The sequence below is a fragment of the Spinacia oleracea genome, chromosome 1 (genome assembly GCF_020520425.1).
Source record: "Spinacia oleracea cultivar Varoflay chromosome 1, BTI_SOV_V1, whole genome shotgun sequence".
NCBI lineage: Eukaryota > Viridiplantae > Streptophyta > Magnoliopsida > Caryophyllales > Amaranthaceae > Spinacia > Spinacia oleracea.
Window position 1 is genome coordinate 56,333,022 of NC_079487.1, and position 27,349 is coordinate 56,360,370.

Consider the following 27,349-nt stretch of genomic DNA (forward strand, 5'->3'; position numbering starts at 1 on the left):
CTTGCGCTAGCCCCCATTCAATTCAGGCGAAGCGATGTTTTGAGTCTTGGTTAAGTGCCCAGGAGTGTGAGTGCTCCTTCCGGCAAGGGTACGTGCCCTTATTATTTTTCGATGTGTGCTCGTTAATTTTGGCATCTTGATGACTTGGATTCTTCCTTTGACTTAAATTTTTCTTTCGACTTGGATTGCAAGTAATTAAATTTCAATAAGGGACTCTATTTCTTATTCTTGTTTTTCTATAGGCTTTAATATTTTTGCAAATTGGTTGGACCGAATCATGGATTGCCTACGTATCCGCTTTAAATAGATTTAATTTGGAATCAGGTCTTGCGTAGTTCTTAGCCAGAAAATGGTTTCTTAGAATGCCGATTTTAAACAAGTACGTTCTGAGATGGAAACATATTATTTGAAACGGTAGAATAAGTGAAGTTTATTATTATTTTAATCTGCTGCTTTGCCGTAAGCCAAAAACTCGTAAATTTGTTTTTTTTTTAGTACATGTATATTATTTTTTTTGGTGGTACGTATATCTGAATACGTGTTGTACCCCTCCAAGTGTTCGTTATTTTTCCAAGCATGTGCGGATAAAATGACGAGCACTTCTGGACAAAATTTGGCGAGCAGAGAGATTCAGCGCCCAGGCTGGGGCGTTAAAGATTTCGGCGCCCAGCTGTGGGCGCTGAAATTTTTTTCTGGGCGGATATTTTTTGGTGCGCTAAATGCTTCTTATTCTTTTTAGACTAACTTTTAAAGGCGCTTTGCAAAGATTGCTTTTTTACATTTTTTTATTTTTTTTTATTTTTACGTTGAGCATAGAATGTACTTTTCATTTGTCTCTTTTTTATTTGTGACTCAAGTGTTAGGTTATGATACATATGACAATACATAAATCATGCGGAAAAACCATAAAGCCAGGAAAGCATATTATTTACACATAATCATTTAGCATAGTATAGATGCATACACTTTGTAGCGTGCCTTCCCTAGCTGCGCCCAAACCGAACAAGAACAAGTCTTTAGGACTCCAAATGTCGTCCCTCCGTAGATAGTCCACAGCACGTCCGGATCCGCCTTAAGCTTGACCAACTAGAATCGCCCTTAAGGTTGCTTAGGAATTTCGGCTATTAGGTGCAAGTGTATGGCTGATTTTTTTCTTCAAAATCTTACCTTTAGAATACTTCAATTGTCTCTATAAATTATGACCCTAGGCACCTATTTATAGAGGTATAGAAAACGAACTGGAATCCTACCAGGATACGAATTAATTAAACTAGAATCCTAGTAGAACTCTTATTTAATTAATTTTTCCTTTTAGGATTAGGAATTTAATCATTTATCGAATCCTGATAGCTTTAGGATTCGTATATGAACACAAACACACACACGCACGCACAGCAGCCCACGAGGGGCGCCATGCGCGCGCGCAGCCCGCTAGCACTCGCAGCCCATTGCCACGAGGCCCACACGCTGCCGCAGCCTTGGCGCGCGCTGGGCCTGCCTTGCGGTGGGCCTGGCGCAGCCTTGGTTGGTGCGTTGTGGCGCGCTGGCTTGTTGGGCGATGGCCCGGCTTCGTGCCGGGCCTTCGTCTGGCAGGCCTCGTCCGATGATAATTCGTACGATACGTTTCCGATTAAATTCCCGATTCTGGAATTTATTTCCGATACGAACAATATTTAATATTTCCGATTCCGGAACTAATTTGCGTTTCGAACAAATATTTAATATTTACGTTTCCGGAATTATTTTCCGATTCCGATAATATTTCCGATTCTGACAATATTTCCGTTTCCGGCAATATTTCCGATTCCGGCAATATTTCCATTTCCATTTAATATTTTCCGATACGTACCATGTTTCCGTTTTCGGCAACATTTACGACTTGGATGATATTTATATTTCCGATACGATCCATATTTCCGTTTCCGGTAATATCATCGTTTCCGGAGTATTCATTTCTTGCTTGTGACGATCTCAGCTCCCACTGAAACCAAGATCCGTCAATTCCGAATATCCATAGATGGAGTATTTAATGCCATTAAATACTTGATCCGTTTACGTACTATTTGTGTGACCCTACGGGTTCAGTCAAGAGTAAGCTGTGAATTAATATCATTAATTCCATTTGAACTGAAGCGGCCTCTAGCTAGGCATTCAGCTCACTTGATCTCACTGAATTATTAACTTGTTAATTAATAATGAACCGCATTTATTAGACTTAATATTATATGCATACTTGGACCAAGGGCACTATTTCCTTCAGTCTCCCACTTGTCCTTAGGGACAAGTGTGCATTTACCTAATTCCTTTGTCGCTCGATGCTTGCTCTTGAACATAAGGTAAGAGTTGTCATCCTTATTATGTCCAGAGGTGTTTCTCGGTTTCAGAGTTCAACTGATCAAATAAACAGATAATCATAGCCTATGATTCATCCGAGCACGGCCATGCATTTTACAGTTTCTAGCTCTCCGAGTGGCCTTGTACAACTTTTAAGCATCTCATCCCGATTTATGGGAGGACAATCCCAATCTTGCGATCTTGAGATTGGACTTCGTTTGATAGGTGATTACTTGAGCGTTGCCTTTATAGCCTCCTTTTACGGTGCGACGGTTGGTCAACGTCAAAGCAACCAGTTCTCAAACAAGTAATCTCAAATCATTCAGGTATTGAGGATTTAGTGTCTAATAATTTTTAATGAAATTTACTTATGACAGATTTTCATCTCTTACAGTAAAGTTTCATAGGTCTGTCCGATACTAGTCTTCCCAAAGTAAGTATCTATGCAAATGATTATGACATTGCCATGTCCACATAGTTCAAGAAACAGAACTACTAGTCATCTTGCATTCTAGTCGTCTAACGTTTTCTATGCGCCCAATTTTATAGAAAACTCCGATCAGGGACCATTTTCAACCTTTGAAATTCAAGTTCACTTGATAGAAATTTCTTAGTCACAGGACTGGTCCTGACAGTCTATCTTGAATATTTCGTCAAATTGAAGGGACTCATCATTTAATAAACCACAAATTAAATGGAAAAATGAATTCTATTCATTTATTGTGAATGATTAACCAATAATGTTTTACAAAGAATTAAACTCTAAAACTATAAAACATTAAATAAGGACATCAAAGCCATTCTCCAATATGCTTGATTTCCATAGCTGCAGTGTGCGAGTTGTGCTTCGCCTGCGGCAGTGGTTAAGTCAATGGATCTGATATGTTGTCATCATTTCCAATCTTGCTTATCTCGACTTCTTTTCTTTCAACGAACTCTCAAAGAAGGTGAAATCTACGAAGTACATGCTTGACTCTTTGGTGGTGTCTAGGCTCCTTTGCCTGTGCAATAGCTCCGTTATTATCACAATACAGGGCTATTGGTCCTTTAATGGAGGGGACTACACCAAGTTCACCTATGAACTTCCTTAGCTGTTACCTTTCTAAAAGGATTTACTGCAGTGCAAGATATTTAATTATAAACAATAATTCAAACATACATTGCAGCATGCAAAGTCTAAACATTTATCATGAATAATAACTTGAAAATTAAAGCAATCATGCAATTCAAACAAGTTATTAGCATTTTATTCAAATTTATTGTTCCGGCAGGTGTGAATAAAATGATTCCAAGACCCTAAAACCATTAAAGAATTAAGCACATTATGTATTTTGACTCAATTCTAAAACATCTTAGGTACTTCTAGAAACTACTCTTGGTTGATAGGTACGTCTAAGAACCTATCGATTTTGCGACGACATAAAAGGACTCCATACTTATATCGTTGAGTTTCACCAAAACTAACATGTACTCACAATTATTTGTGTACCTTACCCCTTTAGGACCAATAAGTAACACCTCGCTGAGCGAAAACTATTACTAGATTGATGTAAAGGATATCCAAGTGTAGACACCTACTTTTGTCCCCGTTCCCGCAAGGGAAAGGTTCGATGATGAAAGCATAAAAACTCCACTTGACAACGCATCTCCTATAAAATAAACGAATCTCGATTCCCCATTTCATTTCACCCGAAACCTGCTATTTATGGAAACCTGCTAAAAATAGTAATTGCCGTAAAAGGTAGCTTCTAAAAGTGGCAAAACATAAAGGATAGAAACCTGTCAGAAATAGGTGTTGCACTCCAACATAAATCCTAAATGAGATAGAAAACTGCGAGAATCCTATTCCTAATAGGATTCGGAAATAAGAGTTACGTATTAATTAAAATCCTAACGAACCTAGAGTTCGTAACGGGCCCAGACGCATTCCGTCATGAAATTGATACGCGCTAAAAGACTCGAATTAATCTCAAACTCTCCGGATTCTAGGAATCCGAATCTGACAAAGAAACGGCCCAAACAGCAATTTCAACGCCCAGCCCTGGGCGCTGAAATTGCCAGGATCCTATTTTCAACGCCCAGAGCTGGGCGCCGAAATCTTTGACGCCCAGAGCTGGACGCTGAAAGTACCTGGGTACGTGTTTTTTCCTAACTCTTTGCGGATTAGAACTCTGCAATTCTATCTTTCCACGAACTCTTCCCTATAAATAGGCCCCTAGTTTCGACGTGAAACAACACACAACAACACATAATATATTCTGAGTATTGACTCTAAACCCCTTAGTCTAAGCCTCTCGCTGCGAAACTGTTCACGCGTTCTGTCGCAATCGATCCATAAATCGAACAGAACGTATCCTGTCCCATAATTGAGATTCGTTAAATAAAAAGGAGAAATAGCAAAGTCAAAGTGGTTAGTTTTCTGAGAACCGTGACGCACCTCTCAAGGGTGCGTCGTAACGTGTCCCTTTTCGATGATTTAACTGCTTTCCTCGCCCTTTTTATGAACTGTTAAACTAACCTAATATGATTGTTCTATCACGCCTAACAAATATAATATTTTCGGGAAATCGGATTATCATGCTAGGTCCCTTAATATTATTTAAATCAGATAATCACGATCGAATTAGTATTATATGTTGCATATTGCTAAAATCAACTCAGATTAGTTTAATAGTTAACGCATGTCCCTTCAATTATTTATGTTGAGCTAGTAAGGATATCCTGCCTCTGGAGTTATCGACGAGCGAATTACTCCTCTCGGTAGTTACAGTCCCCCGAACCCTCAATCTCTACCATGCGGGTGTATATTGAGAGATCCCCACACCAGGGATCACAAGGGAACCTACGGCCGTCGTGGTCAAACATAATTGCACTCCCTTTATGTCACGATAACCGGGTTTTGTCAGTTTTTCTCATTGTCGTTAAAAACTGAATGGCGACTCCTATATTACTAGTCAATTGGGTGTATACTCACATGAAATCCAATTACACTTGATTGAATAAAAAGAATCGTCACACCCACGAGGGACAAGGTCACGCATTAGCCTCGCGCTTTTTCGACCCCCTCACAGTGGCGACTCCACTGGGGATAGTGAAGGAAATACTCGTGCTTGTAGGTAATCAAAATAGCCGAAGGGTGAAACGATCCTACCTTGCGTTTATTTCCCCATCAAGTCAGGACGACCTGAAAATCAGCATATTAATGTGAACGGGCAGAACCTCATAACGAATCTCGGCTCCCTCGGGAGTTGGGACTAAGGATACCTTTTTTCGCCAATAGGGGGGTGCATATGCCGCGCATGTTTCCCACTCGGTACTTGTGCAGGTAGTACACCTATCCCGAACCCAATCGCTCGCCCATTAGGTCCCTCTCGCCTGCATGCCCCCTTGGCTTGCACTTGCGGGTTGGCCTCTTGAGCGAAATTCGTCTGTTGAAGACACTACCTCGACCGGGGCATGTGTTGGATCTACGATAGAAGCGGTACCAAGCCAGGCGCAAATACTACCCATAGAAGCCTATCATAAACTACGTGACATATTTAATTTTCAAATCCATGTTTGTAATGTAGTTATGTGTAGCGAACTATGTTATGATTGTGTGTACGAATAATGCTAGACAAATAATGCTAGAAAACCAACGACCTTAAAAACTGCCCAAACATTCATAAACCAATTGGCCAAAGAGTTACACCAAAATACGTGTTCCGCAAACCCGAATGATCGCCACAAAAATAAGCGACACTCGGGATGGCCTGTAACGAATCCCACAAACGCTGTTACGCGTAAAGGACGTTATTAGGCAAGCACGCAAGTCGAAGTCGCATAAGCAGAAGACAGAAAACGAGTACCAGCCAGGGACGCATTTTCAACGCCCCTGGCTGGGCGCCAAAATTTCTCACGCCCACTGTTGGGCGCTGAAGTTGCTGCCTGGCCTTTTGGTCAGGCACAACAGCCTCGGTGCCCGCGCATGAAAAAATATAAGTAGCAAAAAAAAAACCTTTTGAAATTTTTTGCTGCGAGGGCGTATGAAAGGCACTCGATTCTAAAAAGCGACTTGTAAAAAATTAATAACTCTTTGCGTCGTTGTTAGGCCTCCTACGACGACAATGCTCGGCATCAAAACCGAACATGCTAATAATTATGAATGTCACATGGGCAAAGTATTCAAAAGTAATGTTCAAATGAAGTTTAAAAAAAAAAAAAAATGTTCGAATAAAAAGTAAATCCGAGTCTAGACTAGGCTATGCCAAAGTACAATCTAAATCCTAAGTCTTAGTTGTCTTATCCATAGAATCAGTCCTAATGCTTGGTGTCGTTCGGCAAGTTAAAAGGTTAAACCATATTGAGTCTCCCTTCCTAACATTTAAATCAATGAGCACCCATATGTAATTGCCATCCCTTGCTGAGAGTCTACGGCCTTAATACTCTCTCTCACCAATAAAATGAATATGTTATAGTATTTGCAAAATGGAAACAGTCACATTCTGGAAATCATTCCCCCACAGTCGCACAACCCCCAAAGTGAACCTAAGGTGTCAATACCATTGGCAAAGAAAAATTAATGGCCTCAAGGCTTATAATCACATTGGGTCATGACTATCATAGTCCTCTCGAGCCACTCGCTCCTTGAAGTACCCCTAAGTACGGACTAAAAGATTTTCCATGAATACAACATGACAAACCATGAAAATACCCAAATCAGCATGCCATAAAGCTACCATTGGGGTAAAGCAATACACACTAAGAGAGAAGCCGCACTAATCATTCTAGCCTTGCAAAAATAAAAATTCGATCTCCCCAACTAACTACCTTGCCAACATTAAGCAAAATGGCGCATGACAAATGAACACCCAAGGGTTAAAATCTAAAGTGTCAACCAACGAAAGTTATGGTCCAATTAGCCTAAGTCTGAGAGTCGCTTGGTCAAGTATTATAGGCTTACGCCATGTCATTATTTTGAGTCTAGGCCACCTCCTTGTATTCATACACGGGTTATAATCAGAAAGATTAATGAAAGTTCGAGTCTAAATCACAACTTCCAATTAAATCCCGAGAACTGTAAAAAATTATTTTCGATGTAATTCTTTCGTTAAATTTCAATAAGGTAAAAACAACATTTTGAATCTACGCTATTTGCACATTTTTAAGAAACGGCTAAATACGCTTGCAAAGTAAGACAATTTAAAGGTCAACCCTAGCCCTACTAAAATTAAAGGTCCACTATAGGCCTACCAAAAGAGGCTCACTCAGTCTCGCCTCGTGACTCAAAGACCACAACCATCTACCTATTAGCCCAAATTGATTGAAAGATTTATGTTGGGGAGAAATCCCGAGCAAAAAGAAAAAAATAGAAAGAGAAAAGGGAGAGCGAAAAGAGCCATGAAATACTTAGCCCGTACCTCCCAAAGTGCGAAATTTACACAAGTAAAACGAAGGAAGAGAATTGAGTCAACCAATCCAAATCATAAAGTTCTACGATGTCTACCGTTTCCAATCCTTATGTTCTTAGACGCCTTCGCTCTGGGGTCCCTGTTCAGCTCACCCATGCTCTCATCGCCATAACCCAAGAAACCATTACCTCAACTCTTGTTTTTTGAACTTGTTATCAACCGCAAACCGCGCACGACCATTGACACGTGCGTCATGCCCATCATTTCCAAAGTCCAAACCTGCTCTTACACCACCATTAGCATAATGACCATATAACTTGTTTGGATGCATCCTGTTGATATACCCTTGAGCCGTCCCCATGCTACTCATTGGCCCTGGTTGATGTAAACTCATGACACTAGCTCGAGGCTGCAAATTGTGAGTCCTAGCAAACATAATCCTCATGCTTGACCAATACCTACACAAATTATCCTATCCCATTCAACCCATCTTTCAAACCGTCTTGAGTCACGAATAATAAAAAAGGAAAACAAATGAAAAGTACAAAAAAGTAATAAATAATAAAAAGGAACTTTGCAAAGCGCCTCTAAAGTTAGTCTAAAAAGAAAAAAAAGCATTTAGCGCACCTAAAAAAGGGATTCACCAGATATCATTTTCAGCGCCCAGAGTTGGGCGCCGAAATCTTTAGCGCCCCAGCCTGGGCGTTGAATCTCTCTGCTTGCCAAATTTTGTCCAGAAAAGCTCGTCATTTTACCCGCACATGCACGGAAAAATAACGAACACTTGGAGGGGTACAACACGTAGTCAGACATACGTACCACCAAAAAATACATGTACTTAAAAAATAAAACAAAATTTTGGCTTACGGCAAAGCAGCAGATTAAAATAATAATAAACTTCACTTATTCTACCATTTCAAATAATATGTTTCCACCTTAGAACATACTTGTTTAAAATCGGCATTCTATGAAACCATTTTCAAGGCTAAGAACTACGCAAGACCTGATTCCAAATTAATATTATTTAAGGCGGATACGTAGGCAATCCATGATTCGGTCCAACCAATTTGCACAAATATTTAATGCCTATAGAATAACAAGAATAAAGATCAGAAGTCCCTTATTGAAATTTAATTACTTGCAGCCTAAGTCGAAAGAAAAATTGGTTGTCAAAGGAAGAATCCAAGTCACCAAGATGCCAAAATGAGCACACATCGAAAAATAATAAGGGCACGTACCCTTGCCAGAAGGAGCACTCACACTCCTAGGCACTTAGCCAAGACTCAAAAGATCGCTTTGCCTCAATTGAATGGGGGCTAGCGCAAGCGTCCATCACCTCTAAAGTACTCGACTTGACCCTCCTTAAAGCGAACTAACTCACTTACAGACCTTCTTTCACCACTAGACACAGTCATAATCGCCAACAAGTAGTAAAGGCGGTAAGCTTGCAATATAGAGAATTGTTCTACGGCATCACCCCATCGTTTCTTCGAACTCAGGGCACCCGTTCATGGTAATTCAAATGCTTGCTAATCCCCTTTGAAAAAAAAAAGAAACAGACATTGTGAATAGAACTTGGCACTTAACCAAGGCTCACCCTACTCAGACATATGACACGGACATCTAAAATCGAAATTTAAAAAAGCATCGTTAATGGGAAGACATAATAGCAACTGGGGGCTAAAAAATTGAAATGAAAGAGCTAGGGAGAGAACTAGGTATACCTTGACCTTTTGTACGGACATACACCAAATAAATCTAAGTCGATTTGAAAACGGTTTATATTCCCGCAATTCTGGAAAAGATGGCCCTAAAAGCCTAAAGCATATGCCAAACGGGCACAAGTATATCTTGACGTCTGCACCCTGGCTCCCAGCAAATCCTTAGACAACATTCCAAAAATCGTAACAGTATTTTTGATTCACTCATGTAATCCTGTACGAACCCTTCTATAAGTCAACCTACTTGGGACACCTCGGACTGTACACAGTAGGACTCGGATTTTAAATAATTTTCGAATAATTTTCAAAGACTTCTTCGAACATAATAAAGTGTCATTGGTTTAATCTAAGTATGCATTTATCTCGATGTTGCAAGTGAGTCAAAAGATTTCCAAATATGATTATGGGCAAAGAAAGGCACCTAGTTTTTGGTCAAGGCACACCTCAACATGTGACTACCTTGACCATGGCAATGTCGCACAATACGACACTTACAAGAGAAGTAGCAGGTCACTACTCGAACGTACCTCGCACTAAACGAGTCTGGTTCAAACTATTCATGATCCCTATCACCATGAATGCATAAAGACGTATGCAAAGCATTATAGCACCAAGACAATCCCGTAGCTACAATTGGGGGCTTGAGAAAAACACTCTAAAAATGCTCGAAATGACGATTTTATTGCAAATTCTCGACGCTAATGCTATACATGCATCATAGGGGCACAATCCTAAGCTTTAAATTGTGAAAAACAAACCTTAGAATGGCTACAACCCCTCCCAAATTCTAAGCACTACTTAGAATATATAAAGTCACCCCACTAACAAGGGTAACTGAAAATCGCGAGTCACCAAAACTCCGATCAAGCTACTGCACATAACGCTCGCCCTACAAGCGCTCGTTACACAGTCTACCTCGTTCCAAAGCAAAAGCGAAAAAAAAAATCATCATCAAAATATACCCAGAAATCAATTTCAACGCCCAGAGCTGGGCGCCGATATCTTTAACGCCCCAGCCTGGGCGCTGAATCTTTCTGCTAGCCAAGTTTTGCCCAGATACAAAAATAAGAAAGAAACACCTATGAATCATCGCATCGAACGAAGTAATAAGCCGTGCAAACCCACGCAGAAGGTGCTACACTTGTTCGAGCACCTGAACGATTCAACACGATGAAGTACTCCAAATAATGATATCCCAACACTTGGAGGAATGTTCTAAGACACGCCGTTAGGCCACACAAGCCTGCGTTGCACCATAATCCCACAATACAAGTCTAAAAAAAAAAAGTAAGGCACATTGCGCTAATGCAAGCACGACCAAGAGTAAGAGGCAAAGACTACTTATCGCCCAAATACAAGCCACACGACTTCTACATTAAGGATTAAAGGTAGCAAAACATTACCCACCACGGAAGGGATAGCTCGTACCTACACGAGCGAAACCCCAAGGCATCTTTCTCGAAAGAACCTACAAAATCGTAGGCCAAAAGAAAGCATCCCAACATGCATACTTGGGGGCTCCAAGCTACGAAACAACCATGACAAAATAAAAAAAATCTCGAAGCAAATGTTTGAACAATCGAAAGGGCACGATGTTTGAGCCCACTTCATGAATGGACCTGACCCCTATCAAGCTTCTAAGCAAACTATTCAAAATCAGTCATTGTTCATAAAAATGATTCAAGCAAACTGATTAATGGACCGCACACAACGGCCATTCTATGAACGCTCGTTCGCACATACATATCATCATTCACGAACACGTTCAAAAAAATATAAGAGCGATCAAAGTCTTACACCTCAAGGTATGTTCCTCGGGCCATATAGACTCGCCCGACTACTGCAATAACTATACGCCTTAAGAGCAACAGTTCCTTAAAATAATCGCCCCAAAGCGACAAGCACCGTAGTCCACCAATCGGCTACGGCTTCTCAAAGAAAATCATCACGTTCTAAAAACAAAGAAAAAACAAAAAAAAAGAGAATACATAGAACTTCCAAGTGAAATAAACGAATGAACAAGAGGCCAACTGTGTCATCAAAAGACCAGCCCAAACAACACTTTCAACGCCCCACCTGGGCGTGAATTATTTCAACGCCCAGGCCTGGGCTCCAAAAATGTACCCATGCTCAAAAAATAGACTCCAACGAGGAGCGCGTGATCAAAATCACATTCCCGGACTGGGCCATGCACCATGTCATGTTTGGATATCTCAAAAAATATATTGTTAAACAAAAATATACACAGTGTGGACCCACTTATAGGACACATCTAAAAATATTACGACACACCAACAGGTTGTAATCACAAAAGCCTTTCTACATAGACAAATAAGAAATTCAAAATGGGCTCGCCCACCCTCAGCGGGCGGGGTCTGCGTCTCTAAGCCGCGCAGGTCCTTAGTTTTCGAAAAATAAAGTCTTCAAATTTAAAATAGGCTCGCCATCTTCAGCCGGCGGGGTCTACGGCGCAAACCACGTAGGTCCTTATTTTCAAAAAAAAAAAGAAAAAAACAAAATAAAATTTCAAAACAGATTCGTCCACTTCTATCGGACGGGGTGTCCACTCTCAGCGGACAGGTTCGCCATCTTCAGCCGGCGGGGTCTACGTCACAAACCGCGTAGGTCCTTATTTTCAAAAACATCAAAACAGATTCGTCCACTTCTATCGGACGGGGGGTCCACCCTTAGCGGACAGGCTCGCCCACCTTCAGCGGGCGGGGTCTGCGTCACTAACAGCGCAGGTCCTTAGTCGCTGCAGCGATAACATTTTATCGGTTTTCCCTTTTTCCGAAAATTAAAGGATCGGTTTTCCCTTTTTCCGAAAAGTAAAGGATGGGTTTTCCCTTTTTCCGAAAATTAAAGGATCGGTTTTCCCTTTTTCCGAAAATTAAAGGATCGGTTTTCCCTTTTTCCGAAAATTAAAGGATCGGTTTTCCCTTTTTCCGAAAATTAAAGGATCGGTTTTCCCTTTTTCCGAAAATTAAAGGATCGGTTTTCCCTTTTTCCGAAAATTAAAGGATCGGTTTTCCCTTTTTCCGAAAATTAAAGGATCGGTTTTCCCTTTTTCCGAAAATTAAAGGATCGGTTTTCCCTTTTTCCAAAAATTAAAGGATTGGGTTTCCCTTTTTCCAAAAATTAAAGGATTGGTTTTCCGTTTTTCCAAAAAAGAACGATGTGCTGGATTTTCCTTCGTTTTACGTCCTATAAAAACAAGGGGGTTTTCTCGTTTAGCTAGCCCTGAAAATGAGAATCTTTAAAAACGTTTTACCTCGTGATTGGGCTTGGCCAGGCCCAATTACACTTTATAGCTTTGATTTCGAAAAACTCTGTAGCTACTCCCAATGACAAAGTGAGGGAGTTTCTACACTTCTTTAGATCCTTCCAATGACAAAGTGAGGAAGTTACTATACTATCAGTTGACAAATCCCAATGACACGTGAGGGATATGTCGACACTTCAAGTGATGACCCTTAAGTCAAATGTTATCACTCGGGGGCTCGTGAGACCCTTGCAAAACAGGTCACATACACCATGGCATGTGTGACGCACTCCGTCTAATACTTTGACCATCGTCTTACTCCAAGACTCAGTCAAAGTGGGGGCTAATTGTAGACACCTACTTTTGTCCCCGTTCCCGCAAGGGAAAGGTTCGATGATGAAAGCATAAAAACTCCACTTGACAACGCATCTCCTATAAAATAAACGAATCTCGATTCCCCATTTCATTTCACCCGAAACCTTCTATTTATGGAAACCTGCTAAAAATAGTAATTGTCGTAAAAGGTAGCTTCTAAAAGTGGCAAAACATAAAGGATAGAAACCTGTCAGAAATAGGTGTTGCACTCCAACATAAATCCTAAATGAGATAGAAAACTGCGAGAATCCTATTCCTAATAGGATTCGGAAATAAAAGTTACGTATTAATTAAAATCCTAACGAACCTAGAGTTCGTAACGGGCCCAGACGCATTCCGTCATGAAATTGATACGCGCTAAAAGACTCGAATTAATCTCAAACTCTCCGGATTCTAGGAATCCGAATCTGACAAAGAAACGGCCCAAACAGCAATTTCAACCCCCAGCCCTGGGCGCTGAAATTGCCAGGATCCTATTTTCAACGCCCAGAGCTGGGCGCCGAAATCTTTGACGCCCAGAGCTGGGCGCTGAAAGTACCTGGGTACGTGTTTTTTCCTAACTCTTTGCGGATTAGAACTCTGCAATTCTATCTTTCCACGAACTCTTCCCTATAAATAGGCCCCTAGTTTCGACGTGAAACAACACACAACAACACATAATATATTCTGAGTATTGACTCTAAACCCCTTAGCCTAAGCCTCTCGCTGCGAAACTGTTCACGCGTTCTGTCGCAATCGATCCATAAATCGAACAGAACGTATCCTGTCCCATAATTGAGATTCGTTAAATAAAAAGGAGAAATCGCAAAGTCAAAGTGGTTAGTTTTCTGAGAACCGTGACGAACCTCTCAAGGGTGCGTCGTAACGTGTCCCTTTTCGATGATTTAACTGCTTTCCTCGCCCTTTTTATGAACTGTTAAACTAACCTAATATGATTGTTCTATCACGCCTAACAAATATAATATTTTCGGGAAATCGGATTATCATGCTAAGTCCCTTAATGTTATTTAAATCAGATAATCACGATAGAATTAGTATTATATGTTGCATATTGCTAAAATCAACTATGATTAGTTTAATAGTTAACGTATGTCCCTTCAATTATTTATGCTGAGCTAGTAAGGATATCCTGCCTCTGGAGTTATCGACGAGCGAATTACTCCTCTCGGTAGTTACAGTCCCCCGAACCCTCAATCTCTACCTTGCGGGTGTATATTGAGAGATCCCCACACCAGGGATCACAAGGGAACCTACGACCGTCGTGGTCAAACATAATTGCACTCCCTTTATGTCACGATAACCGGGTTTTGTCAGTTTTTCTCATTGTCGTTAAAAACTGAATGGCGACTCCTATATTACTAGTCAATTGGGTGTATACTCACAGGAAATCCAATTACACTTGATTGAATAAAAAGAATCCTCACACCCACGAGGGACAAGGTCACGCATTAGCCTCGCGCTTTTTCGACCCCCTCACACCAAGTAAGTGATTATTTTGGCATTGCACCTTTTAACTCAATTTTTAAGTTTGGAACTTAAGGCTCTTACTATGTTTGTTAGATTTTAAGTGAACTAAAATCCTTAATCAAGCAACATAATCATGCCACAATCTCATGCATAATTAAGACATATTTAAAGCAATAAATAACTTAAAGCATGCATAAGATAAATGTGATCTAGTATGGCCCGACTTCATCTTGAAGCTTCAACTTCAAAGTCCGTCTTGAAAATGGATTGAAAACTCCGTCTTGAATATCACCGTGGGAGGCGCCATTTTCTTCAAATAGGATAAGCTATAATTAAACTAATTACAACTATTTGATGGTACGCAGACAATATTTAAATTGAAAAACATATTTGGTGCATTAGACCAATTACATTCAAATTAATGGTACGCACACCATATTTTCTATCCTATTTGGGCCATACTAGTCACTCCATAACCTGCAAAAAAGTACATATACAATATATACCATTCATCCATTCATTATCAAGAATGGCCCACATAATTGGTTAGTTAAAACACATTGTATGCATCACATAAATATTTGCAGCAATTAATCAAGGGCACCAATAATCTACAAATTATTCAGTCCTTATTAATTCTAATCAAGTTGTTTAACCTTAAAGGATTTGAAGACCTAATCAAGAGTTTATGACTAAAAAGGGCTCCCACTTAAACCAATAAAAATGTATTTCTAGTCTAACCGGAAACATACAAATTTAATTAAAATTTAAAGCTCATATAAATTTATAAATCAATCCACTTATTTAATTTATTTTCAGTCGAATTTAAATTAATTCAAGGTTTTTAATTTTAGTAAAATAATTAGTATAAATAAAATTTAAAATAATTATAATATTCAAAATTAAAACCCAAGAAAACAATTTAAATTATTAAATTTAAAATTAATTAAAATTACATGAACTGAAAATCTCAAATTAAAATTTAAAACTCGATAATCGTAACATGACGAGCACTTGGGCTTGCGCCCAAGCCTCGTCGAGTGCACGACCCATCGCTGGCCCATGGCACATCGCAGCAGTAGCCATGCGCAAACGCAGCAAGCCAAGCCAAGCTTGCGCGCAGCCTGCCCACATGCATCGCAGCAGCTACGATGGGGCACTCGCTCGCTCGCGCAAGCAAGCCCTCGAGGCCACGCGTGTTGTTGCGCGGAGCAGCGATCGCTGGGCGACCAGCTCTCGCCCTCGCGCGCGCGCGCCTCTGCTTGTGCCACGCCTTCGCCCTTCGCCCATCTCCATAGCACACAGCACACACAAACATGCTCCCTTGCCTCGTGCGCGCGCCTATGCGCTAGGTTGCTCGCTGCATTCGTACCGCACGGGTGACGAGCTCCCTTGTTCGTCGTCGCGTGCCCGCACTATACAACACCCCTTAAGGGTAACACGTAGCTTCCATTGCTTTGTGCGAGCAACATTTATAAGCGTTTTCAGAAAAATTTATAATTTTTGATTTAAAATTAATGACAAATTAATAAAACATATTAATTTCATAATTTTAGGGCGAAAAATCGAAAATTTATTAATCAATTAATTTCAAATCTAGGTCATAAAAATTTGAAATTTAACATATATTAACAATTTTTATGGTGGTTTTTAATCATAGGCATCTAATTTAATTATTAATTAACTATGAAACACAAATCAATTCTAAATTATTCGAATTTCAACAAATTAATCATAATTACAAATTAGATTGTATAATTAACAAGGCTAGGCATTCAAACTTGTTAAACATATACAGTAGGTCAATCAAAAATTTAAGATTTATCAACAAGAATCGCAAATATTTAATTTAACATCTTAAATTTTCAAACTTTTGCGTTCGAAAAACTAAAACCTCCGAAAAGTCATAGTTAGGCTTCGAATTTGGGAATTCTGGGTTTCGGCGAAATATACTAAGTTTGTCAAAATTTTAGAATGCCTTTTACATGCGGAATTGACACAAAAAATCACTCGATTTGGTTGAGTAACAAAATTCTGCCGAAAAACTGCGTACATATAATTAAATAAACGCAATTTGCAATTAATTAACAATTACGAAAATTAATCACCCCTTTTAATTCCCTGCAAATTTTTAATATTTAACCATGTTTATGCAATTTAGATTATGAAAATAATAAGAGGCTCGTGATACCACTGTTAGGTTATGATACATATGACAAAACATAAATCATGCGGAAAAACCATAAAGCCAGGAAACATATTATTTACACATAATCATTTAGCATAGTATAGATGCATACACTTTGTAGCGTGCCTTCCCTAGCCGCGCCCGAACCGAACAAGAACAAGTCTTTAGGACTCCAAGTGTCGTCCCTCCGTAGATAGTCCACAGTACGTCTGGATCCGCCTTAAGCTTGACCAACTAGAATCGCCCTTAAGGTTGCTTAGGAATTTAGGCTATATGGGTGCAAGTGTTCGGCTGATTTTGCTTAAAAACCTTACCTTTGAATACTTCATTCGTGTCTATAAATTGTGACCCTAGGCACCTATTTATAGAGGTATGGAAAAGGAATTGTAATCCTACTAGGATGTGGATTTACTAATTAGAATCCTATTAGGACTCTAAATAAGAAAATCAATCTATTAGGATTAGGATTTAATCTTTGCACGAATTCCGATAGGATTAGGATTCGTTACGAACACGAGCGTCGTATGGCCACAAGGAACGACCACCCGCGCAGGCCTTGCGGCCCACACGAGCAGGCGCTTGCTCGCAGCTCACGAGCGCGCTTGTGGCCTTCGTGTTGGGCGCTCGGCTTGCTGGGCGCGGGCCTGGCTTCGTGCTGGGCCTTCGTCTAGCAAGCCTCGTCCGATGCTAATTCGTACGATGCGCTTCCGATTAAATTCCCGGTTCCGGAATTCATTTCCGATACGAACAACATTTTATATTTTCGATTCCGGAATTAATTTCCGTTTCGAACAAATATTTAATATTCCCGTTTCCGGAATTATTTTCCGATTCCGATAATATTTGCGATTCCGGCAATATTTCCATTTCCGATAATATTTTCCGATACGTACCATGTTTCCGTTTCCGGCAACATCTACGACTTGGATAATATTTATATTTCCGATACGATCCATATTTCCGTTTCTGGCAATATCATCGTTTCCGGAGTATTCATTTCTTGCTTGTGACGATCTCAGCTCCCACTGAAACCAAGATCTGTCGATTCTGAATATCCATAGATAGAGCATTTAATGCCATTAAATACTTGATCCGTTTACGTACTATTTGTGTGACCCTACGGGTTCAGTCAAGAGTAAGATGTGGATTAATTTCATTAATTCCACTTGAACTGAAGCGGCCTCTAGCTAGGCATTCAGGTCACTTGATCTCACTGAATTATTAACTTGGCAATTAATACTGAACCGCATTTATTAGACTTAACATTAAATGCATACTTGGACCAAGGGCATTATTTCCTTCAAGAGGTGGTTTCAGCTACTTTATCACTTTCACTGATGACTTCAGTAGATATGGTTATGTCTACCTAATGAAGCATAAGTCTAAATCCTTTAACAAATTCAAGGAATTTCAGAGTGAAGTAGAGAATCAATTAGGCAAGAAGATTAAGGCACTGCGGTCTGATAGAGGCGGTGAATATCTGAGCTATGAATTTGATGACCATCTGAAAGAATGTGGAATTCTATCAGAATTGACTCATCCTGGAACACCACAATGGAACGGTGTGTCGGAACGGAGGAACAGAACCTTGCTAGACATGGTTAGATCAATGATGGGTCAGGCCGAACTTCCAATAGAATTTTGGGGACATGCACTAAATACAGCTGCACTCACTATAAATAGAGCTCTGTCTAAAGCTGTTGAAAAGACTCCATATAAGTTATGGTTTGGAAAGCCTCCAAATGTCTCTTTTCTTAAGATTTGGGGATGTGAAGTATACGTCAAGCGATTAATTTCAGACAAACTTCATCCGAAATCTGACAAATGTATCCTTGTGGGCTATCCAAAGGAATCAAAGGGGTATTACTTCTACAATACATCAGAGAACAAGGTGTTTGTTGCTCGAGATGGTATCTTTTTGGAAAAGAATCACATTTCCAAAATGACAAGTGGGAGAAAAGTAGACCTCGAAGAAATTCGAGTCGAACAACAAACTCTAGAGAATGCTCAAGATGAAATTCAGGATGAAACTCAGAGATCTTTAGAAGTATCTGGTGAGAATCATGGTCAATCTAGAGATGTAACCCTGCGTAGATCGCAGAGATATAGATCTCAACCGGAAAGGTACTTAGGTATTTTGACGAATGAGAGATATGATGTTCTATTACTTGAAAGTGATGAACCTGCTACTTACAAACAATCTATGACGAGCCCTAGTTCCAAGCAATGGCAAGAAGCCATGCAATCTGAATTAGACTCCATGTCTGAAAACCAAGTATGGGATTTGGTCGATTTGCTAGATGGCTACCAAGCCATTGGAAGCAAATGGGTTTTCAAACTGAAAAAGGACAAGGATGGGAAACTTGAAGTTTCAAAAGCTAGATTGGTTGCAACAGGTTACAGGCAAGTCCACGTTGTGGATTACGATGAAACCTTTTCACCAGTTGCAATGCTAAAGTCTATTCGGATAATGTTAGCAATCGCTGCATATTATGATTACGAAATATGGCAGATGGATGTCAAAACCGCTTTCTTAAACGGCGTTTTAACAGAAACTGTGTTTATGACACAGCCTGAGGGTTTTGAGGATCCAAAGAATGCTAAAAAGGTATGCAAGCTAAAGAAATCAATCTACGGATTGAAGCAGGCATCAAGGAGCTGGAATATATGTTTTGATGAAGCAGTAAGTGACTTTGGTTTCATCAAGAACGCAGACGAATCTTGTGTATACAAGAAGGCTAGTGGGAGCAAAATTGCTTTTCTAGTATTATATGTCGACGACATATTACTTATCGGAAATTACATTCCTATGTTGACCTCTGTCAAGATTTTGCTTGGGAAATGTTTTTCGATGAAGGATCTAGGAGAAGCACAGTACATATTGGGCATCAAGATTTACAGAGATAGATCTAAAAAGATGATTGGACTTAGTCAAAGCACTTATATCAATAAGGTGCTTGAAAGGTTCAAGATGGCAAACTCCAAGCGAGGCTACCTACCCATGTCTCATGGAATGACTTTAAGCAAGACTCAGTGCCCAAAAACACTTGATGAGCGTAGACGAATGAATGGGATTCCATATGCATCATTGATTGGTTCAATAATGTATTCTATGATATGTACACGCCCGGATGTTGCGTACGCACTCAGTGCTACGAGCAGATACCGGTCAGACCCAGGAGAGGCACATTGGACTGCTGCCAAGAACATTCTGAAGTACCTGAAAAGGCACAAAGATGACTTCCTGGTCTATGGTGGAGATGATGAATTAATTTTTAAAGGCTATACGGACGCAAGTTTCCAAACCGACAAGGATGATTTCAGATCACAGTCTGGGTTTGTCTTCTGCCTCAACGGAGGTGCAGTGAGCTGGAAAAGTGCTAAGCAAAGCACCATTGCGGATTCTACAACTGAAGCGGAGTACATTGCTGCACATGAAGCAGCAAAGGAAGCTATATGGCTAAGGAAGTTCATAGGAGAACTTGGTGTAGTCCCCTCCATTAAAGGACCAATAGCCCTACATTGTGATAATAACGGAGCTATTGCACAGGCAAAGGAGCCTAGAAACCACCAAAGAGTCAAGCATGTACTTCGTAGATTTCACCTTCTACGAGAGTTCGTTGAAAGAAAAGAATTCGAGATAAGCAAGATTGGAACTGAAAACAACATCTCAGATCCATTGACTAAACCTCTGCCGCAGGCAAAGCACAACTCGCACATTGCAGCTATGGGAATCAAGCGTATTGGAGAATGGCTTTGATGTCCTTGTTTAATGTTTTAAAGTTTTAGAGTTTAATTCTTTGTAAAACATTATTGGTTAATCATTCACATAAATGAATAGAATTCATTTTTCCATTTAATTTGTGGTTTATGAAATGATGAGTCCCTTCAAATTTAACGATATATTCAAGATAGACTTTCAGGACCAGTCCTGTGACTAAGAAATGTCTATCAAGTGAACTTGAATGTCAAAGGTTCATAATGGTCCCTGGTCGGAGTTTTCTATAAAATTGGACGCATAGAAAACGCTAGACGACTAGAATGCAAGATGACTAGTAGTTCTGTTTCTTGAACTATGTGGACATGTCAATGTCATAATCATTTGCATAGATACTTACATTGGGAAGACTAGTATCGGACTGACCTATGAAACTTTACTGTAAGAGATTAAAATCTGTCATAACTAAATTTCATTAAAATTATTAGACACTAAATCCTCAATACCTGAGTGATTTGAGATTACTTGTTTGAGAACTGATTACTTTGACGTTGACCAACCGTCGCACCGCTCAGGTAATCACTTATCAAACGAAGTCTAATCTCAAGATCGCAAGATTGGGATTGTCCTCCCATAAATCGGGATGAGATGCTGAAAGTTGTACGAGGCCACTCGGAGAGCTAGAAACTGTAAAATGCATGGCCATGCTCAGATGAATCATAGGCTATGATTATCTGTTTATTTGATCAGTTGAACTCTGAAACCGAGTAACACCTCTGGACATAATCAGGATGACAACTCTTACCTTATGTTCAAGAGCAAGCATCGAGCGACAAAGGAATTAGGAAATGCACACTTGTCCCTAAGGACAAGTGGGAGGCTGAAGGAAATAATTCCCTTGGTCCAAGTATGCATTTAATGTTAAGTCTAATAAAGGCGGTTCAGTATTAATGAACAAGTTAATAATTCAGTGAGATCAAGTGAGCTGAATGCCTAGCTAGAGGCCGCTTCAGTTCAAGTGGAATTAATGATATTAATCCACAGCTTACTCTTGACTGAACCGGTAGGGTCACACAAATAGTACGTATCCATCTATGGATATTCGGAATCGACGGATCTTGGTTTCAGTGGGAGCTGAGATCGTCATAAGCAAGAAATGAATACTCTGGAAACGATGATATTCCCAGAAACGAAAATATGGATCGTATCGGAAATATAAATATTATCCAAGTCGTAGATGTTGCCGGAAACGGAAACATGGTACGTATCGGAAAATATTATTGGAAATGGAAATATTGCCGGAATCGGAAATATTGCCGGAAACGGAAATATTGTCAGAATCGGAAATATTATCGGAATCGGAAAATAATTCCGGAAACGGAAATATTAAATATTTGTTCGAAACGGAAATTAATTCCGGAGTCGGAAATATTAAATATTCTTCGTATCGGAGCCGGGCCATCGCCCAGCAAGCCAAAGCGCACCAAACACACGCTGCCAAGCCACGCCAGGCCCAGCGCAAGGCAAGGCCCAGCAATGGCCTTGGCGCGCGCGCGGGGCTGCGACGAAGTGGGTTGGCGTTGTGCGTGGGCCGCAAGGCCTGCGTGCGGTGCTAGCGTACCACTCGTGTGTGTTTCTCGGAATCCTAAGGCTACCGAGATTCGTAATATGATTAAATCCTAATCCTAAAAGATAAATTAATTGATTTAGAGTTCTACTAGGATTCTAAGTTAATTAATGCGTATCCTAATAGGATTACAAATCCTTTTCCATATCACTATAAATAGGTGCCTAGGGTCACAATTTATAGAGACAATTGAAGTATTCAAAGGTAAGATTTTCAAGAAAAATCAGTCACTCTCTTGCCTCTATTTAGCCGAAATCTATACTACCTTAAGGGCGATTCTAGTTGGTCAAGCTTAAGGCGGATCCGGACGTACTGTGGACTATCTACGGAGGGACGACACTTGGAGTCCTAAAGACTTGTTCTTGTTCGGTTCGGGCGCAGCTAGGGAGGGCACGCTACAAAGTGTATGCATCTAAATTATGCTAAATGATTATGTGTAAATAATATGTTTCCTAGCATTATGGTTTTTCCGCATGATTTATGTTTATTCATATGTATCATAACCTAACAGTGGTATCACGAGCCCCTTATTATTTTCATAAATCATGCGGAAAAACCTTATGAATAAACAAGGTTTTTCCGCATGATTTATGTTTTGTCATATGTATCATAACCTAACAGTGAGTAGGTAGGCATTTGTTTTAACGCATCCGTAAAGGGGAGAGTGATATGCAATTTACGAAGGAACTCGAGAAATTTCGCAAATTGCACATCCAACTTGTGTCTTATGAATCTTTGGGGATAGGGAAGTTTAGGAGTGGGGAGAGGTAGAGGAGTTGCCACTTTTGGAATGGTAGTATCACCCTCATCATTAATGGGAGGCTCCTCTTCTACCACATCATTTTCGCTCGACTCAATGACTCCCTCTCGAACTTCCCCATTGGGCTTAGAAACCTTGTTAGCTCTAGGAACATCATCTAGGATTCTTCCACTCCTTGTCACTATGGCATTCATTTGCCTTGGAGCATCACTTTGGGGTGGAAGATTAGTATGCGCATGATGTTCCCTAACGGCACTAGCAAGTTGAGCTAATTGATTTTCAATCACCTTTAATTGAGTGTTGGATTGTTTGAATCCATCCTCAAACTCAGTGTTCTTCTTGGCTTGCGCCCCCACAAACGACTCCATGAGAGCCTCAAGATTTAACTTGAGAGGCGGGAGTGGTGGAGGTGCGATGCCATAACTACTTGGGTTGGGTTGATTGCCATAAGACCTTGGGCCATTGAATCCGGGAGGTGGTAGTTGTGAAGCACCATAAGGACCTCCGAACTCAATGGATAACCCCCATTGGAAATGCCCCTAGCTTGCCCATAGGGGTAGTTGTAACCCCCTCCACCTAGATGGTTGGGGTTATAACTACCTTGATTATAATGGCCTTGATTGCCATAGCCTTGAGATTGACCATAGGGTGCTTGGCTTTGGTAGCCTTGCGCTCTATAGCCACCTCGACCTTGGTTATCATACCCACTTCCTTGGCCGTAGCCTTGGTGGGAACCATACATGGGAGGGCCTCTAGGTTGCCTAGCAAAATTGTTATCAATCCTAGACCTATCATTCAAGGCATGAGCATATTCCATTTCAAAATCACCTTCATACGAAGGTCCAAAATCCACAAAAGACACATTTTGAGCTAAAGGACATGCATTAGGAAAATGATTAAAATCTTGGCAATTGTCACAAAATCAGGTGCCTGGAGGCATTGTGTCGTACGGACTTACCTTGCTCTTCCCCTTGGTGAGAAGAGTGGGTGACGGAGCTGGAATTGTAGATGGAGATTGCGGCTTGCTTGTTGCGCTTCCCGCAAATGGTGTATTTAAAAGCTTCTCTAGTCGCGAGCTAAGCTTCTCTATCATCCATGCTTGCTCTATGGTGTACACCGAATCTTTACCATCTTCACTCCTACCTTTGCCATCATAACACCTTGTGCCTACATGCCAAGATTGGTAGTTTTGAACTACATCCTCGATGATTTCCTCTATTTGATCCTCAGTTTTATTCATAATGGGGCCTCCCGCGCCCGCATCAAGACTTGTCTTTGAACTTGGACTCAGCCCCAAGTAGAAGGTTTGGAGCAACAACCATTTAGGAATCCCATGGTGAGGGCATTCCCTTTGGTACTCCTTGAAACGATCCCAAGCTTCGAAGAGCGACTCATCTCGCTTTTGCTTAAAGGATTGGATCTTGTGGCGAAATTCCGCCGTCTTCCCGTGAGAATAGAATTTGTTCAAGAAAGCACTAGTCACCTCGTTCCATGTGCGAAGGGAGTTGGGCTTGACCTCCTTGTCAAGCCAATCACTAGCACGCCCAAGTAGAGAGAACCGAAATAAAGTCAACCTCACATAATCCGATGTGACACCATTGTGCTTGATTGTGTCACAATAGTGCTCAAACTGTTTTAGATGCTCGTGAGGCGACTCAATGCTTTTCCCACAAAAGGGGTGACTTTGCACCAAATCTTAAAATTGTTGGCACATGTTGTTGGTGCTTGAATCCCACACGTAGCTTCGAATGCTCCCGGTATTCCCAAGTTCTTAACCGGGAGAGCCATGTTCTCAATAACTTGTTCACTCACTTCTTGTTCCGTGTCTACACTCAAAGCTTCAAACCGATTATGGATTGACGAGCTAGATCGAGCACGCCTAAGTCTCCTTAGAGTCCTTTCCGATTCAAGGTCAAGAGGATGGAGGATCCTTTGACGAGCACGTCCCCTATCAAGCATAAACACTCAAGAAAACCGTGAGCAATGCAAAGGAAATACTATAACAAGAATGAAATATTTTTTGTATTTTCAAATAATGAACTAGTCTCAATTAAACTCAATAACAACGTTCGTTCCCCGGCAACGGCGCCATTTTGATAAGCGTGTTTTCCGTCGTTGATAGAAAACCACCTATGCAAACAATATTTATAAAACCACGTCAACTACCGGCTAGCGGTAAGCAAAGGGATTCTCCCAAAGAAACGGTGATTATTGAGTTGGAAGTCAATCTAGTTCGAACAAGGATTTGTTTTGAATTGTCACTTTTAAGAATCTAAAAACAACAAAGAATTATGCACAATTGAATCAAGAAAGGGAAACGTTAGGGAGTCGGGGATAGCCTAGGGAAATCGGGGGAAAACAATTCAACTATTTAGCAATGGTGATCATGCAACGAAATGGTGATTAGGAAAATGGTATCTAAAGACGAACCCGCCACCTCTCGGATAGGGAACGCTAAGCGTCTAATCCACGGAAGAGCTTTCGCCTAATCCTAGATTAAACTAACTAGCATATAATAGGCACCGCCTTCTGATCACACAAGATAGGCCCACAATCTCTCGCCAAACCTATCCTATGGTTCCACGTGAATCTAATCGAATAGCATTTGCAACTACCACTCAACGAGCATGGATATCCTATCATCAAATCTTATTTAATCACAAGAATCAACCAACAATCAATCAACAATTTCCCCTAATTAATCCCTAGATTCTCCCTTTTCCCTAACCTAAGTCTACTCACTAATCATTCTAAAAATCAAGCTATCTATTAGCTCTAAGCTAGCAAGCATGAAATTGAAGGAAAAGAAGTAGAGAATTAAGAGTTCAATTGCACAATCAAATCACAAACTGAAAATCAAAGTAACTTCAAAATTGAAATCAAGAATTCAAGATATTAAGGAATTGAAAAACAATCAACAACTAAGCAAGTGCAAGAATCTAGAAACTAAGAATTAAATTGCATGAAAAAGAGAAGAGTTCACTAGTGGAAAAAGGCTCATTTGCATCGCACATTTAAGTGCATTTGCGTCGCACATTGTGCGTGGCAAAAGCTCTCGACGCAAATGACTAAAAGTCATTTGCATCGCACATATGTGCGACGCAAATGACCCTCATTTGCGTCGCACATTAAGCAAATGTGCGACGTAAATGACTTTTCAGGCACCATGTTGAAAAGTCATTTGCCTCGCACATTAGCTTAATGTGCGACGCAAATGACTTTTCTTGCGCCATGTTGAAAAGTCATTTGCGTCGCACATTAGCTAAATGTGCGACGCAAATGACGTTTTTGGCGCCATGCTGAAAAGTCATTTGCCTCGCACATTAGCTAAATGTGCGTGGCAAATGACTTTTTGTTTTTTTTAAAAAAAAGACCTCCACAATTTATTTATTTAATCTGCACTATATCTGTAGATTAAAATAAACAAAATGTGAAAGTCTTAGTTATATTTTCCCTCACACTAACAATATACAAATTAATATTCAATTTCAACAATAAAATAGTCTACAAAAATTAAAATAAAATGATATCAATAAAAGGGAACATTCCAGAGCATTCTACTTCCATGACTTGCGTAAAAAAGAGGTATATAGATCTAGAAAATATCCGTTGAAGCTGCATCAAAGGAAACATGATACATACAGTTTGGGAAGTATCCTTCAATACCTCTAACCTCTCAAGTTATCAAATCCTATTTCACGTATTAGCCTTTGACATTATTTAATGGGCAATGCTACAGGGTATTATTAGAAAAATTATACAAATTAACTAACAATCTTGCATATTACACTAACAATATTTTACTGGCGATGCCATCAGAGTATCAGGTATACTTTTAGTTCTCTTTCCCTCTTCCGATATCATAGCTATCAAGCTGTAAATAAAAAATCTGAAGGAAAAAAGTTAGAGCAACATCCGGAATTAAGAAGAAAGCTTATCATAAAGAAACAAGAAATCACAAGGACTCGAATTACAACAAAACAGTTAACATCTGCAAAGAGCACATATTCACAGCATAAAAAGCCTTCCATTAGTATTGTATATGCTTCTTCCATTCTTTATTACAGGCAACATAATCTCCAAGAGACGTAAGTTCAAAATTACAACTTACGCTTTAGTCCAACTCTGAATCTACATAGATTCAGATTTTAGGATTGGTTATCCAAGTCACATAAAAAGACAAGTCCCATACCAATTTAGTATGCAGTCTCACGACTCTAAGAAATAGATCGATTCAGTGGCAGCTAACATCTAAGAAGAAGTACCACAAACTCTTACAAGCAACATACCAAAGTGAATGCCATAAATTTTGAATCAAATCCCATACTTGCATCAGATTTCCAAGAACATCAATATATGAAAGAGCTACTGCAAACTACAACAAAGCCCCATAGGAACGCTGAACAAACAAACTCAGACCCTAACTTTCCAAAGAAAAACCCATCCAAATTCTACTAGTAAACCAATTAAAAAGAATAGTTGAAAGCTAACCATCAAAAGAACTTAT

General features: G+C 40.1%; 1 pseudogene; it reads left to right on the forward strand.

Moving 5' to 3' along the window:
- Nucleotides 1-24,170: 24,170 nt before the first annotated feature.
- On the forward strand, nucleotides 24,171-24,271 carry LOC130466518 (uncharacterized; annotated as a pseudogene).
- Nucleotides 24,272-27,349: the final 3,078 nt, after the last annotated feature.